Raw genomic sequence first — 15,918 nt, 5'->3', positions numbered from 1 at the left:
ACTTGTTTTTTCAAAATACACTGACACCTATGGGTTGGAAAAGGTAATTACACCTATGACATAAAAATGTTCTATCATATGGAGAACTTGATTGATAATGAATTATTATCTATTATTGTTTATTATTCCAAACATAATTTATTTTAATATTTTGATAATAATTAGATGGATATTACTGATTGCTATGGTACGCTGTGATATTATAGGTTAGGAAAAACTGCCAGATTTGGTATCAGATTAGGGAATGAAGACTTCAATCAAGACATCGCAATTATGAATTCTATCTTAATAAAGACTTTTAATTTTTATAAATCAAAGAGATTCTCAAAAGTTACAAGAAGAAGAAACTGATATCCGGACGTCTCAGAAGGTAACAGGTGTGAATGCTGAGTGTTATAATAGACTGTGTCCATTACATACAATACGATTCACACCACTGATCACCAGGATGGCAGAGGACGATGATCCTATATGTACTGTGTTGTGTTCAAGTTTCATCACGTTCCACTGGTTTCTTATCACCTGCATCGCTTCAATGAAAGCTGGTGAACAGGTAATACCTGGCATATGTGTCCTGTATATAAAGGACTGAGTACTGGTTATGGTGCTATATAAAGCAGGAAAGTGTCAAGTTAACCCTTGCTTTACTGACCAAAGACGTCACATCTGTTCCAAAAGTGACACGAGACCAGTGCGGACACACGAAAGATTCCAAAGACGATCCAACGTAAGTCCAGGTGACACTGCACAGATATTAAAGCTACATTTCATCCATGGACTTTGTTTTCTTATCAACTGACACACATGATCTTTCTAATAAAGAGTACAGTTTATGGACTGAACAATAATGAACACAATTATGGACTGTACAATATCTACATGCTGTAATTTATTTCAAAGGAGTTTTCATCTAAAGACTGTGTTATAAAAGAACCAAGAAGATGACGACCCGATGACATCAGATGATGACGATTGAACCCGCGATTGCTTCAATTTAGATATAGGGAAGTATAATTATACATATTAAATGAATATTAGTCACGGCTTACCATAACATGAATTCACATCATTATATAACAATAAACCGATATTGATACTATTATTACTATTATTATTATTATGGAAATTTAATGATATTGCCAAGGAAGAAGGAAAGAAAAAATGATTGATGAATGTATCTTCTTTTGAGATTTTTCAGTTAAAGTAATTTTATTCTCAAAAAAGGGGGAAATGTTAAATGGTTAATTATGGAAATTCATTTGGAATGTTAATCGATAATCATTTTTCTGAGTTCTATGCCTCAGCCATCGTGTCTAGTTGACATGCGCTATTTGTGTGTGTATGTTTGGTTCACTACCATATGTAGAACAGGTGTCCATACGACTGGCTATAAAAGCCCATGGTACAGAAAGGGGGGGCTCTCTTGCTCTGCCCACCCCACAAGACACAGAATCTTCATGCTGAGAAGCAGATGACATGTAGGCCTGGACACATGCTGGACAAAGACATGATTTACCAGCCAGGATCCAAGGAAAGATGGGTGAATCTCAACAATTAAGCTAATTATGGACAAATGGACAATTACTTTATAACTAATTATTGTATGTACCTGCTGCAATCTGATTCTTTTTAATGGACAATCCAAGAATAAATAGATTTTTATAATAATATCGTGATATTGATACTTTGAGAAGCCCTCAGTAGAAAAAAATAATACAGGAAGAGTATTATTTTACAGTCTCCCATCCAACTACTAACCAGGCCTGACCCTGCTAAGCTTCCGAGATCAGATGAGATCGGGCATGTTCAGGGTGGTGTGGCCGTAGGCAGAGACCAGCCTCTCACTTGCTGCTTTTCTACTTTGAAGTCTGGCTGCCGGCTGCCCTTTTCAGTGCTCAGCAAGACCAGGTCCTTTTGTGCTTTCCCTTCTCTTCAATTTTTTTGCTGGCTTCCTTTAAAGGTCTTGTAGACAGAAGGCCTCACTCAGAGCCGCTGAGCTCACTGATCGGCTGCACCGCTGTCGACGGAACGTCAGCTTCGCGGCCAATGCCACAGGCCGGTAGCAGAGGCGAGACTCACCGGTAGACCCGGGTAGGGTGAGTAGAGCGCGGTTAGTTGCTTTCTAATAGCCTGCAGCCGGGGATTAACTTTTAATGAAAGGGAACAATCCCTTTGACTGTCTGCAGCGCGCCACACCTAGGAAGCGCACTCTCACACACAAGCCAGCATGCACACGTGCTCGTACATGACAACACCCCCTATCTGCCCCTACAACCGCTCCGTCACCATGCGTCAGACTCTCCTGCCTGTTTTATGATCTCAGGGCCCTAGCAGGAATCACCACCCCTCCCCAATTCCTTCCGCACCTTCCTTGCATTCCTTGCACTGAGGTTAGCTCTTTGTCAGCCGTCTGGCTTGGTTACACAAGCTTCTTTGCAGAGAAACATGTTACTTCTGCTGGCCCTCGCTAGGCGGCCGGCATCCAAAACCTTCCCTGGGCAACTGTTGAAAGCCTGGCCCCTTCACGGCCCCGGGTGCTTTTAACGCCATCATTTCCACACGGCGAGCTGCGGAGTCAATAAGCACTCCCAGCCGTGGCAAGGAGCTCGGTGTCAGGCCTGCGTGAAGGCGGCGGGGTAGCGTACTTAGCTGCCAACTGGCTCAGAGGCCTTGGGGCTTCCATCATCTAAGTTACTTAAGGTCGGTGTCCGGCAAGGCACCGTTCCATGCTAGCCGAGCTGGGCAGTAGGGCAAAACGTCATCAAAATGGTCTACAGCACCCGGTGTTCCCAGGAGGTATCCCATCCAAGTACTGTCTGAGCCCAGCCCTGCTTTGCTTCCAAGATCAGACGAGATCGGGCGTATCCAAGGTGGTATGGCCAGTAGACGCTGCTTGATCCATCGCCCGGCCAGCCTTTCTCAGGATCGCTTGGTGGCGAGCAATCTGGCCGTGACGGGGCGGGCTCCGAAGGGTCCATGCAAAGGCTGTGCCATCCCTACAGGTGAGGTTTGTTTAGCAGTGTTTCACCCGCCGCATCAGGTGTCTTCAAAAATGTCTCGGCGCAGGGTCTCCTGCAGACTAAACCCTTCATCGTGGTTATGTGACAGAAAGAGCAAGCTGGACCCGTAACTTGGGGGTGGAGCGAGACGTCCAGGGGTGAATGAAGGAAGAGGGTGAGATGGTTGCCAGTGACTTTGAGCTGCTCTTCAGGGGGGAGGGTCGTGTTGCCTGCAAAGGTCTTCTGCTTGGGGTTACCGGTGGTTGCCTCCAGCCACGCGGGAGACGCTGGTCCTGGTGAAAAGGAGCCTAGTATTAAAAGTAAATAAGCAATAATGCTGGAGGCCCACGGTGGTCAGAAGGATGCTGTTATATCGCAGAGATGAAATAGCGCAAGAGAGAAAGCAAATGAAAAAAAGAAAAGAGAATGAATGTGTGCACTTGTGAAAGGGAATGGAAAAAAGGCATAGAAGAGAGTGCCCCCTGCTGGTGGAAGGAAGGAAAAAACCTATAGCACCTGGTATTCCCAAGTGGTCTCCCATCCAAGTACTAACCAGGTGCAACCCTGCTTAGCTTCTGAGATCAGATGAGATCAGGCTTGTTCATCGTGGTGTGGCCATAAGCAGAGACAAGCCTCTCACTTGCTGCTTTTCTACTGTGACGTCTGGCTGCCGGCTGCCCTTTCCAGTGCTCAGCAAGACCTGGTCCTTTTGTGCTTTCTCTTCTCTTCAATTTTTTTGCTGGCTTCCTTAAAAGGTCTTGTAGACACAACGTCCCACTCAGGGCCGCTGAGCTCACTGATCGGCTGCAGCGCTGTCGACGGAACGTCAGCTTCACGGCCAATACCACAGGCCGGGAGCAGAGCCGAGACTCACCGGTAGACCCGGGTAGGGTGAGCAGAGCGCGGTTAGTTGCTTTCTAATAGCCTGCAGCTGGGGATTAACTTTTAATGAAAGGGAACAATCCCTTTGACTGTCTGCAGCGCGCCACACCTAGGAAGCGCACTCTCACACACAAGCCAGCATGCACACGTGCTCGCACGTGACAACACCCCCTATCTGCCACTACAACCTCTCCGTCACCATGCGTCAGACTCTCCTGCCTGTTTTATGATTTCAGGGCCCTAGCAGGAATCACCCCCCCTCCTCAATTCCTTCCGCACCTTCCTTGCCTTCCTTGCACTGAGGTTAGCTCTTTGTCAGCCGTCTGGCTTGGTTACACAAGCTTCTTTGCAGAGACACATGTTACTTCTGCTGGCCCTCGCTAGGCGGCCGGCATCCAAAACCTTCCCTGGGCACCTGCTGAAAGCCTGGCCCCTTCACGGCCCCGGGTGCTTTTAACGCCATCATTTCCACACGGCGAGCTGCGGAGTCAATAAGCACTCCTAGCCGTGGCAAGGAGCTCGGTGTCAGGCCTGCGTGAAGGCGGCGGGGTAGTGTACTTAGCTGCCAACTGGCTCAGAGGCCTTGGGGCTTCCATCATCTAAGTTACTTAAGGTCGGTGTCCGGCAAGGCGCCGTTCCATGCTAGCCGAGCTGGGCAGTAGGGCAAAACGTCATCAAAATGGTCTACAGCACCCGGTGTTCCCAGGAGGTCTCCCATCCAAGTACTGTCTGAGCCCAGCCCTGCTTTGCTTTCGAGATCAGACGAGATCGGGCGTATCCAAGGTGGTATGGCCAGTAGACGCTGCTTGATCCATCGCCCGGCCAGCCTTTCTCAGGATCGCTTGGTGGCGAGCAATCTGGCCGTGACGGGGCGGACTCCGAAGGGTCCATGCAATGGCTGTGCCGTCCCTACAGGTGTGGTTTGTTTAGCAGTGATTCACCTGCCGCATCAGGTGTCTTCAAAAATGTCTCGGCGCAGGGTCTCCTGCAGGCTAAACCCTTCATCGCGGTAATGTGACAGAAAGAGCAAGCTGGACCCGTAACTTGGGGGCGGAGCGAGACGTCCAGGGGTGAATGAAGGAAGAGGGTGAGAAGGTTGCCAGAGACTTTGAGCTGCTCTTCAGGGGGGAGGGTCGTGTTGGCTGCAAAGGTCTTCTGCTTGGGGTTACCGGTGGTTGCCTCCAGCCACGCGGGAGACGCTGGTCCTGGTGAAAAGGAGCCTAGTATTAAAAGTAAAGAAGCAACAATGCTGGAGGCCCACGGTGATCAGAAGGATGCTGGTATTTTGCAGAGATGAAATAGCGCAAGAGAGAAAGCAAATGAAAAAAAGAAAAGAGAATGAATGTGTGCCCTTGTGAAAGGGAATAGAAAAAAGGCACAGAAGAGAGTGCCCCCTGCTGGTGGAAGGAAAGAAAAAACAAAAGCCTACAGCACCTGGCATTCCCAGTCGGTCTCTGTTAAATGGTTAATTATGGAAATTCATTTGGAATGTTAATCGATAATCATTTTTCTGAGTTCTATGCCTCAGCCATCGTGTCTAGTTGACATGCGCTATTTGTGTGTGTATTTTTGGTTCACTACCATATGTAGAACAGGTGTCCATACGACTGGCTATAAAAGCCCATGGTACAGAAAGGGGGGGCTCTCTTGCTCTGCCCACCCCACAAGACACAGAATCTTCATGCTGAGAAGCAGATGACATGTAGGCCTGGACACATGCTGGACAAAGACATGATTTACCAGCCAGGATCCAAGGAAAGATGGGTGAATCTCAACAATTAAGCTAATTATGGACAAATGGACAATTACTTTATAACTAATTATTGTATGTACCTGCTGCAATCTGATTCTTTTTAATGGACAATCCAAGAATAAATAGATACATTTTTTTATAAGAATATCGTGATATTGATACTTTGAGAAGTCCTCAGTAGAAAAAAATAATACAGGAAGAGTATTATTTTACAATGGTGAGCCAGCCAGTCCTGTTTTTTTGTTTTTTAAATTAAGTAAGTGAATTTCTTCCGTGAACAAGGGGGGAGTCCTGACGAGCTCAACAGCTGTTGTTCACGTGTCAGTAAATTCACTAGTTTGTCACGGGAAGCAGAAAGGACCTACAGACTGAGGAAAGACAGGAAGCAGAGGTACTAACAAGGAACAGAATCACACAGGAAAAGAATCAGACGAACTGAAGACAGGACGTGCTGATAAAGAGAAGCCAAGGAATCTTAAGGTAAGCAAAATATGGATATAATTTCTTCTTTTGCTAAACAAAGTAATATTAATTTCAAAGTTAATGTAGGAGATGACATAGAAGTTTTGTGGCTCAGTTTATACAAAGAATGTGAATTGCAGAATTTACAGTTAACTTCTAAATTGGTAAATAGAGACAAACAGAAATTGAGAAATATTCTACATTTGGTAGATTTTTTTCATAGTCTTGTGTTAGAGATTTCTAAGCAGGAAAATAGTGTAGAAGTGTCAGACGGTGATACTGATTCTGACTGTAATGTGGAAAATGAACAAGAAGTAAGACACGTGTCTGTAACTGAAGGTGACCTTGGGTCTGACCAAGAGACGGACATACAGAAACCTGACATGTGAGGAGACATGACTGACATACGAGAAACCGACATACTAGGTGATGTGGGAGGAGACGTGAGTGACGTAGGAGGAACGGACGTACAAGAGCCACTAAAAATATCAGAGAATTCTGGAATTACCCAGGCTCAATTCCAAATTAAAATGAGGAAAAATTTGCTGAAATTATACAAAATCATGCCAAAATATGATGTCAAAATCCATGCCTGTAGAAATTCAGAGACATTTGAGAGCTTCTCTGATAAGTTTGATTTATCCAATGAGGAGAGGAATCAATTATTTAAAATATGGATTCCTGTGACATTGTCCAGACGTTTACATTTAATGCCCTGTGAGAATGACTCTCCTAATGGATGGGAAAATGATTCGGACAGATTAAGATATTTGATTTATTGTGTCACAAAGGATTTTCCCAACATAGAAGATCTGCAGAAACTAAGGATTGGTAGGAAGGAATGTACATATACATTCATTTCCATATTTGAACGGTTGTACAAAGCTCTCATCAAAAATGGAAAAGTACAACATATGATAACAACTTTTGTACAAAAATTCAAATTCCTAAATTCAGTTTCCCAAGTTATGGCATCACAAAAAAATTCATTATTTGAATGTGCGCAGATGCTGGATTTTGTTAGAAAACATGAGAATCGTGAAAAGAAAATAAATCAAGCTAAATTTATAAAACCAGGAAAGGTAAAATCTTACCAAAAGCCAATATCAAACTCTCCTAGACTGAGTCATCCCCATAGTGAACTCTATCAAATACGCAGAAGATTTCATATATGTTATAAGCCATATCAGCCAGTGCAAAGATCCATCTCTCCACAGAATGAGTTAATTCTCAGTCAGAACTGTGATTCTCTAAAAAGGAAAATGGCTGAAACTGATGGACAGAGACAGGTGAGACGACCAACTCACAGTGACGTCATGGAATGTGGACAGAAGAACAGGCAGTTCTCTGAGGTTTTGAAGGATAGAAAAATGTCTTCCCTAAATAGGGCGTTCCTGGAGATATTTGAGAGAGACAGAAGATTTGGTTTAGGGAGTGGCTAAGGAAAAACTGTAATTATAATGTTGTATCAAAATGTAATACAATGTCTCAATATTTATTTATAATCTTATACAGTAAAATTGTAGTTACATAGTTTCTAATAGTTCATATATATATATATACATATATATATATACACTTGTCTAAGTAGAGATTGCGTATAATTGTATTTATATATACGTTTATAAAACATATATATATATATATTAATTAATAAATTAGAACTTCATATATATAAATTTAAGTAGCAATATTTTGAATTACATTAGAACCAACCAATATACAGTGCCTACAAGTAGTATTCAACCCCCTGCAGATTTAGGTGGTTGACACATGCGGAATTAACTTGGCATTGTGACATTTGTACTGTAGATCAGCCTGGAAGTGGGAAATGCACTGCAGCAACTTTTTTTTTGTTTTTTTGTTTTTTTAAAACGTTAAAAGTTAATTCAGAGTGTCATTTATTATTCAACCCCTCAAACCACAAGAATTCTGTTTGGTCCCCCTAAAGTATTAAGAAGTAGTTCAGGCACCAAGAATAATGAGCTTCACATGTGTGGATTAAAGATCTCTTTTGCCAGCCTTTTCTGACTATTTAAGACCCTCCCCAAACTTGTGAACAGCACTCAGACATGGTCAACATGGGAAAGACAAAAGAGCATTCCAAGGCCATCAGAGACAAGAACGTGGAGGGTCACAAGGCTGGCAAGGGGTACAAAACCCTTTCCATGGAGTTGGGCCTACCTGTCTCCACTGTTGGGAGCATCATCCGTAAGTGGAAGGCTTATGGAACTACTGTTAGCCTTCCACGGCCTGGACAGCCTTTGAAAGTGTCCTCCCGTGCCGAGGCCAGGCTTGTCCGAAGAGTAAAGGCTAACCAAAAGACAACAAGGAAGGAGCTCCGGGAAGATCTCATGGCAGTGGGGACATTGGTTTCAGTCAATACCATAAGTAACATACTCCACCGCAATGGTCTCCGTTCCAGACGAGCCCGTAAGGTACCTTTACTTTCAAAGCGTCATGTCAAGGCTCGTCTACAGTTTGCTCATGATCACTTGGGGGACTCTGAGACAGACTGGTTCAAGGTTCTATGGTCTGATGAGACCAAGATCGAGATCTTTGGTGCCAACCACACACGTGACGTTTGGAGACTGGATGGCACTGCATACGACCCCAAGAATACCATCCCTACAGTCAAGCATGGTGGTGGCAGCATCATGCTGTGGGGCTGTTTCTCTGCCAAGGGGCCTGGCCATCTGGTCCGCATCCATGGGAAGATGGATAGCACGGCCTACCTGGAGATTTTGGCCAAGAACCTCCGCTCCTCCATCAAGGATCTTAAGATGGATCATAATTTCATCTTCCAACAAGACAACGACCCAAAGCACACAGCCAAGAAAACCAAGGCCTGGTTCAAGAGGGAAAAAGTCAAGGTGTTGGAGTGGCCTAGTCAGTCTCCTGACCTTAACCCAATTGAAAACTTGTGAAAGGAGCTCAAGAATAAAGTCCACATGAGACACCCAAAGAACCTAGATAACTTGGAGAAGATCTGCATGGAGGAGTGGGCCAAGATAACTCCACAGACCTGTGCCGGCCTGATCAGGTCTTATAAAAGACGATTATTAGCTGTAATTGCAAACAAGGGTTATTCCACAAAATATTAAACATAGGGGTTGAATAATAATTGACCCACACTTTTATGTTTAAAATTTAATAAAATTCAACTGAGCAACATAACTTTTTGGTTTGTAAGATTTATGCTTCTGTTCATAAAACCTACTCTCGTTTGCAGTTTGAAGGCTCTAACTTATTTGCATCTTATCAAACCAGCTAAATCTGCAGGGGGTTGAATACTACTTGTAGGCACTGTATGTATAAGATATTTAAATAATTCTGTTTCTGTCTGAATTTGATATTTAACTTTATTTTCTTATATTTCCTTAGAGTTTTCATTCCAAAGCAGGATTTGATCAAAGAACTCTAAAATGGATTTATTTCTTTATTCACACAGGAAGTGAAAAAATTGCATGATTTTATGTGTATAACATTTTAAATTAATAACAATATATCTAGTTGAACTATAATATATATGTAATACTTATTAATTCTTTTGTGTTGCTAATATTTTCTGTGCATGAAGTGTTCGTGCAAATTAAAGTAGCTTTACAGCATGACGTGTGACAGCTGCGGCCTTTGAACTTTGAGCTAATAGTATAGGATCCCATTCATTCTATTTTCAACTGATGTAACTTAAGACCGGGCAGCCAGTGAAAAAAGAATCTAAGACAAGAGTTTTTTCAAGTGTCTGAAATTCCAGTGACTTACTCTCATATTATATAATATGTACTTGGGGAATATTCAAAGAAATATAAAGATATTCAATTGATATGGCAATGCGCATTAATAAATTGGGATACAACAATTTTGGGTTAAATAAATATATATATATATATATATAAAACTTAATATGTGGAATGTTTGAGTTGAACAGATCTGTGAATGTCAGAGTGAAGGTGACAGATGAGTAAATCAGCAGCTGCTAAGTGTGATTGATGTGACAGAGACCTCGTATGTTTGTATGTTTGAAAAAAAAAATGTTTCTTTATGTGAAGGTACAAAAATATATTTAATTCTGAGGAAATTATAATACATAATTAGGTATTATCTACATATATATATTTCTATATTTCTTTAATAATTATTATTTCTTGAGTTAACTAATAGTGGATAAGGGCAACCACACATCAAAATGGTTTACAAAACAAATTTATATTTAGAATAATTTTCCACATGATAATATTCTTGAATAACTATAATATGATTTTTAATGGTTACCTAAATAGGTACACACCTCTCTTTAGTTAAATCTATGCTACTCATCGATATGAAATTTATGCACAATATTTCTAAAAGAATAATTATTTTTAATTTGGTTCTGATATATACATAAATTTTATAAAATAATATTTTTGGTATTAAGGGGGAAATGTGTTTTTGATCCTGATTACATAATCACTTTTGATCAATACTTATTTTCCACACATTTTAATAAAGAAGAAATAATAATAAGGTACTATGGTATAATTAAGAAGGGTATTACATGCAAAGTTGCATAATTTAATATTTTTTGGTGGTACAAGGTTATGACAAATATGAAATCATCCAGATAATGGAGATATAAGGGTATTTTTTATGGAGAATATAATTACTCTGCATTTGTCATTAAAATTTAAAGGCCTTATTTTTATTTTTATTCTTATTTTTACTCTTAATTTTATTTTTCATTTTTAAAATTTTATTCTTACTTTATACTTCTTATTTTTCTATTTTTTCATTTTTTAATTCTCATTTGATTTTATTTGAGTTCAATATCTCAATTGAGAAAACACATTAATATTTAATAAAGTAATGTCTAATACAAGAGTATTGCTTCATTAAATATATATTGCTAAGGAAAAAAATGTTTACATTTTCTGAGTAAACACAACAATTCATTCATTCATTTATTCATTCATTCATTCATTCCTACATTCATATATTTATTCATTTTGGTTCAGGAGTATACATTCTTTGATATTATTGGTTTAATAAAGATATAAAAACTTGTTTTTTCAAAATACACTGACACCTATGGGTTGGAAAAGGTAATTACACCTATGACATAAAAATGTTCTATCATATGGAGAACTTGATTGATAATGAATTATTATCTATTATTGTTTATTATTCCAAACATAATTTATTTTAATATTTTGATAATAATTAGATGGATATTACTGATTGCTATGGTACGCTGTGATATTATAGGTTAGGAAAAACTGCCAGATTTGGTATCAGATTAGGGAATAAAGACTTCAATCAAGACATCGCAATTATGAATTCTATCTTAATAAAGACTTTTAATTTTTATAAATCAAAGAGATTCTCAAAAGTTACAAGAAGAAGCAACTGATATCCAGACGTCTCAGAAGGTAACAGGTGTGAATGCTGAGTGTTATAATAGACTGTGTCCATTACATACAATACAATTCACACCACTGATCACCAAGATGGCAGAGGACGATGATCCTATATGTACTGTGTTGTGTTCAAGTTTCATCATGTTCCACTGGTTTCTTATCACCTGCAACGCTTCAATGAAAGCTGGTGAACAGGTAATACCTGGCATATGTCTCCTGTATATAAAGGACTGAGTACTGGTTATGGTGCTATATAAAGCAGGAAAGTGTCAAGTTAACCCTTGCTTTACTGACCAAAGACGTCACATCTGTTCCAAAAGTGACACGAGACCAGTGCGGACACACGGAAGATTCCAAAGACGATCCAACGTAAGTCCAGGTGACACTGCACAGATATTAAAGCTACATTTCATCCATGGACTTTGTTTTCTTATCAACTGACACACATGATCTTTCTAATAAAGAGTACAGTTTATGGACTGAACAATAATGAACACAATTATGGACTGTACAATATCTACATGCTGTAATTTATTTCAAAGGAGTTTTCATCTAAAGACTGTGTTATAAAAGAACCAAGAAGAAGACGAGACGACGACCCGATGACATCAGATGATGACGATTGAACCCGCGATTGCTTCAATTTAGATATAGGGAAGTATAATTATACATATTAAATGAATATTAGTCGCGGCTTACCATAACATGAATTCACATCATTATAAAACAATAAACCGATATTGATACTATTATTACTATTATTATTATTATGGAAATTTAATGATATTGCCAAGGAAGAAGGAAAGAAAAAATGATTGATGAATGCATCCTCTTTTGAGAAATTTCAGTTAAAGTCCTTTTATTCTCAAAAAAGGGGGAAATGTTAAATGGTTAATTATGGAAATTCATTTGGAATGTTAATCGATAATCATTTTTCTGAGTTCTATGCCTCAGCCATCGTGTCTAGTTGACATGCGCTAGTTGTGTGTGTATTTTTGGTTCACTACCATATGTAGAACAGGTGTGCCATACGACTGGCTATAAAAGCCCATGGTACAGAAAGGGGGGGCTCTCTTGCTCTGCCCATCCCACAAGACACAGAATCTTCATGCTGAGAAGCAGATGACATGTAGGCCTGGACACATGCTGGACAAAGACATGATTTACCAGCCAGGATCCAAGGAAAGATGGGTGAATCTCAACAATTAAGCTAATTATGGACAAATGGACAATTACTTTATAACTAATTATTGTATGTACCTGCTGCAATCTGATTCTTTTTAATGGACAATCCAAGAATAAATAGATACATTTTTTTATAAGAATATCATGATATTGATACTTTGAGAAGTCCTCAGTAGAAAAAAATAAATACAAGAAGAGTATTATTTTACAGTCTCCCATCCAAGTACTAACCAGGCCCAACCCTGCTTAGCTTCCAAGATCAGATTAGATCGGGCGTATTCAAGTTGGTATGGCCAGTAGACGCTGCTCAATCCATCGCCCGGCCAGCCTTTCTCAGGATCGCTTGATGGAGAGAAATCTGGCCGTGACGGGGCGGGCTCCGAAGGGTCCATGCAAAGGCTGTGCCGTCCCTACAGGTGTGGTTTGTTTAGCAGTGATTCACCCGCCGCATCAGGTGTCTTCAAAAATGTCTCGGCGCAGGGTCTCCTGCAGGCTAAACCCTTCATCGCGGTAATGTGACAGAAAGAGCATGCTGGACCCGTAACTTGGGGGCGGAGCGAGACGCCCAGGGGTGAATGAAGGAAGAGGGTGAGATGGTTGCCAGTGACTTTGAGCTGCTCTTCAGGGGGGAGAGTCATGTTGCCTGCAAAAGTCTTCTGCTTGGGGTTACCGGTTGTTGCCTCCAGCCACCCGGGAGACGCTGGTCCTGGTGAAAAGGAGCCTAGTATTAAAAGTAAAGAAGCAATAATGCTGGAGGCCCACGGTGATCAGAAGGATGCTGGTATTTTGCAGAGATGAAATAGCGGAAGAGAAAGCAAATGAAGAAAAGAAAAGAGAATGAATGTGTGCACTTGTGAAAGGGAATGGAAAAAAGGCATAGAAGAGAGTGCCCCCTGCTGGTGGAAGGAAGGAAAAAGCAAAAGCCTACAGCACCTGGTATTCCCAGGTGGTCTCCCATCTAAGTACCAACCAGGCCTGACGCTGCTTAGCTTCCGTGATCAGACGAGATCAGGCGTGTTTATGGTGGTGTGGCCGTGGGCAGAGAAAAGCCTCTCACTTGCTGATTTTCTACTTTGAAGTCTGGCTGCCCGATGCCCTTTCCAGTGTTCAGCAAGACCAGGTACTTTTGTGCTTTCCCTTCTCTTCAATTTTTTTGCTGACTTCCTTAAAAGGTCTTGTAGACAGAACGCCCCACTCAGAGCCACTGAGCTCACTGATCGGCTGCAGCGCTATCGACGGAACGTCAGCTTCACGGCCAATACCACAGGCCGGGAGCAGAGGCGAGACTCAATGGTAGACCCGGGTAGGGTGAGTAGAGCGCGGTTAGTTGCTTTCTAATAGCCTGCAGCCGGGGATTAACTTTTAATGAAAGGGAACAATCCCTTTGACTGTCTGCAGCGCGCCACACCTAGGAAGCGCAGTCTCACACACAAGCCAGCATGCACACGTGCTCGCACGTGACAACACCCCCTATCTGCCCCTACAACCTCTCCGTCACCATGCGTCAGACTCTCCTGCCTGTTTTATGATTTCAGGGCCCTAGCAGGAATCATCCCCCCTCCCCAATTCCTTCCGCACCTTCCTTGCCTTCCTTGCACTGAGGTTAGCTCTTTGTCAGCCGTCTGGCTTGGTTACACAAGCTTCTTTGCAGAGAAACATGTTACTTCTGCTGGCCCTCGCTAGGTGGCCGGCATCCAAAACCTTCCCTGGGCACCTGCTTAAAGCCTGGCCCCTTCACGGCCCCGGGTGCTTTTAACACCATCATTTCCACACGGCGAGCTGCGGAGTCAATAAGCACTCCTAGCCGTGGCAAGGAGCTTGGTGTCAGGCCTGCGTGGTAGCGTACTTAGCTGCCAACTGGCTCAGAGGCCTTGGGGCTTCCATCATCTAAGTTACTTAATGTCGGTGTCCGGCAAGGCGCCGTTCCATGCTAGCCGAGCTGGGCAGTAGGGCAAAACGTCATCAAAATGGTCTACAGCACCCGGTGTTCCCAGGAGGTATCCCATCCAAGTACTGTTTGAGCCCAGCAATGCTTTGCTTCCGAAATCAGACGAGATCAGGCGCATCCAAGGTGGTATGGCCAGTAGACGCTGCTCGATCCATCGCCCGGCCAGCCTTTCTCAGGATCGCTTGGTGGCGAGAAATCTGGCCGTGACGGGGCGGGCTCCGAAGGGTCCATGCAAAGGCTGTGCCGTCCCTACAAGTGTGGTTTGTTTAGCAGTGATTCACCCGCCGCATCAGGTGTCTTCAAAAATGGCTCGGCGCAGGGTCTCCTGCAGGCTAAACCCTTCATCCCGGTAATGTGACAGAAAGAGCAAGCTGGACCCGTAACTTGGGGGTGGAGCGAGACGTCCAGGGGTGAATGAAGGAAGAGGGTGAGATGGTTGCCAGTGACTTTGAGCTGCTCTTCAGGGGGAGGGTCGTGTTGCCTGCAAAGGTCTTCTGCTTGGGGTTACCGGTTGTTGCCTCCAGACACCCGGGAGACGCTGGTCCTAGTATTAAAAGTAAAGAAGCAACAATGCTGGAGGCCCACGGTGATCAGAAGGATGCTGGTATTTTGCAGAGATGAAATAGCGCAAGAGAGAAAGCAAATGAAAAAAAGAAAAGAGAATGAATGTGTGCACTTGTGAAAGGGAATGGAAAAAAGGCATAGAAGAGAGTGCCCCCTGCTGGTGGAAGGAAGGAAAAAGCAAGAGCCTACAGCACCTGGTATTCACAGGTGGTCTCCCATCCAAGTACTAACCAGGCCCAGCCCTGCTTAGCTTCCAAGATCAGACGAGATCAGGCGTGTTTAGGGTGGTGTGGCCGTAGGCAGAGACAAGCCTCTCACTTGCTGCTTTTCTACTTTGACGTCTGGCTGCCGGCTGCCCTTTCCAGTGCTCAGCAAGACCAGGTCCTTTTGTGCTTTCCCTTCTCTTCAATTTTTTTGCTGGCTTCCTTAAAAGGTCTTGTAGACACAACGCCCCACTCAGAGCCGCTGAGCTCACTAATTGGCTGCAGCGCTGTCGACGGAACGTCAGCTTCACGGCCAATGCCACACGCCGGGAGCAGAGGTGAGACTCACCGGTAGACCCGGGTAGGGTGAGTAGAGTGCGGTTAGTTGCTTTCTAATAGCCTGCAGCCGGGGATTAACTTTTAATGAAAGGGAACAATCCCTTTGACTGTCTGCAGCGCGCCACAACTAGGAAGCTCACTCTCACACACAAGCCAGCATGCACACGTGCTCGCACGTGACAAC

General features: G+C 42.8%; 1 non-coding gene and 5 pseudogenes across 1 annotated transcript; all 6 read right to left on the bottom strand.

The window, feature by feature from the left end:
* Positions 1-2,768: 2,768 nt before the first annotated feature.
* On the bottom strand, positions 2,769-2,888 carry LOC141268218 (5S ribosomal RNA; annotated as a pseudogene).
* A 615-nt stretch (positions 2,889-3,503) lies between these two features.
* Positions 3,504-3,622, bottom strand: LOC141268464 (5S ribosomal RNA; annotated as a pseudogene).
* A 940-nt stretch (positions 3,623-4,562) lies between these two features.
* LOC141267806 (5S ribosomal RNA) lies at positions 4,563-4,682 on the bottom strand (annotated as a pseudogene).
* An 8,919-nt stretch (positions 4,683-13,601) lies between these two features.
* LOC141269757 (5S ribosomal RNA) lies at positions 13,602-13,720 on the bottom strand (annotated as a pseudogene).
* A 929-nt stretch (positions 13,721-14,649) lies between these two features.
* On the bottom strand, positions 14,650-14,769 carry LOC141269643 (5S ribosomal RNA; annotated as a pseudogene).
* Positions 14,770-15,374: 605 nt separating this feature from the next.
* Positions 15,375-15,493, bottom strand: LOC141266618 (5S ribosomal RNA). The gene has a single exon (XR_012320648.1). It is a non-coding gene; the product is annotated as a 5S ribosomal RNA (ribosomal RNA).
* Between the last annotated feature and the right edge of the window lie 425 nt (positions 15,494-15,918).

Source organism: Phyllobates terribilis, unplaced genomic scaffold, assembly GCF_046119375.1.
Source record: "Phyllobates terribilis strain yellow unplaced genomic scaffold, ASM4611937v1 Scaffold_4__5_contigs__length_816908805, whole genome shotgun sequence".
Lineage (NCBI taxonomy): Eukaryota > Metazoa > Chordata > Amphibia > Anura > Dendrobatidae > Phyllobates > Phyllobates terribilis.
Note: the sequence above shows the minus strand (reverse complement) of the source record. Positions and strands in the feature narration are given on the sequence as shown.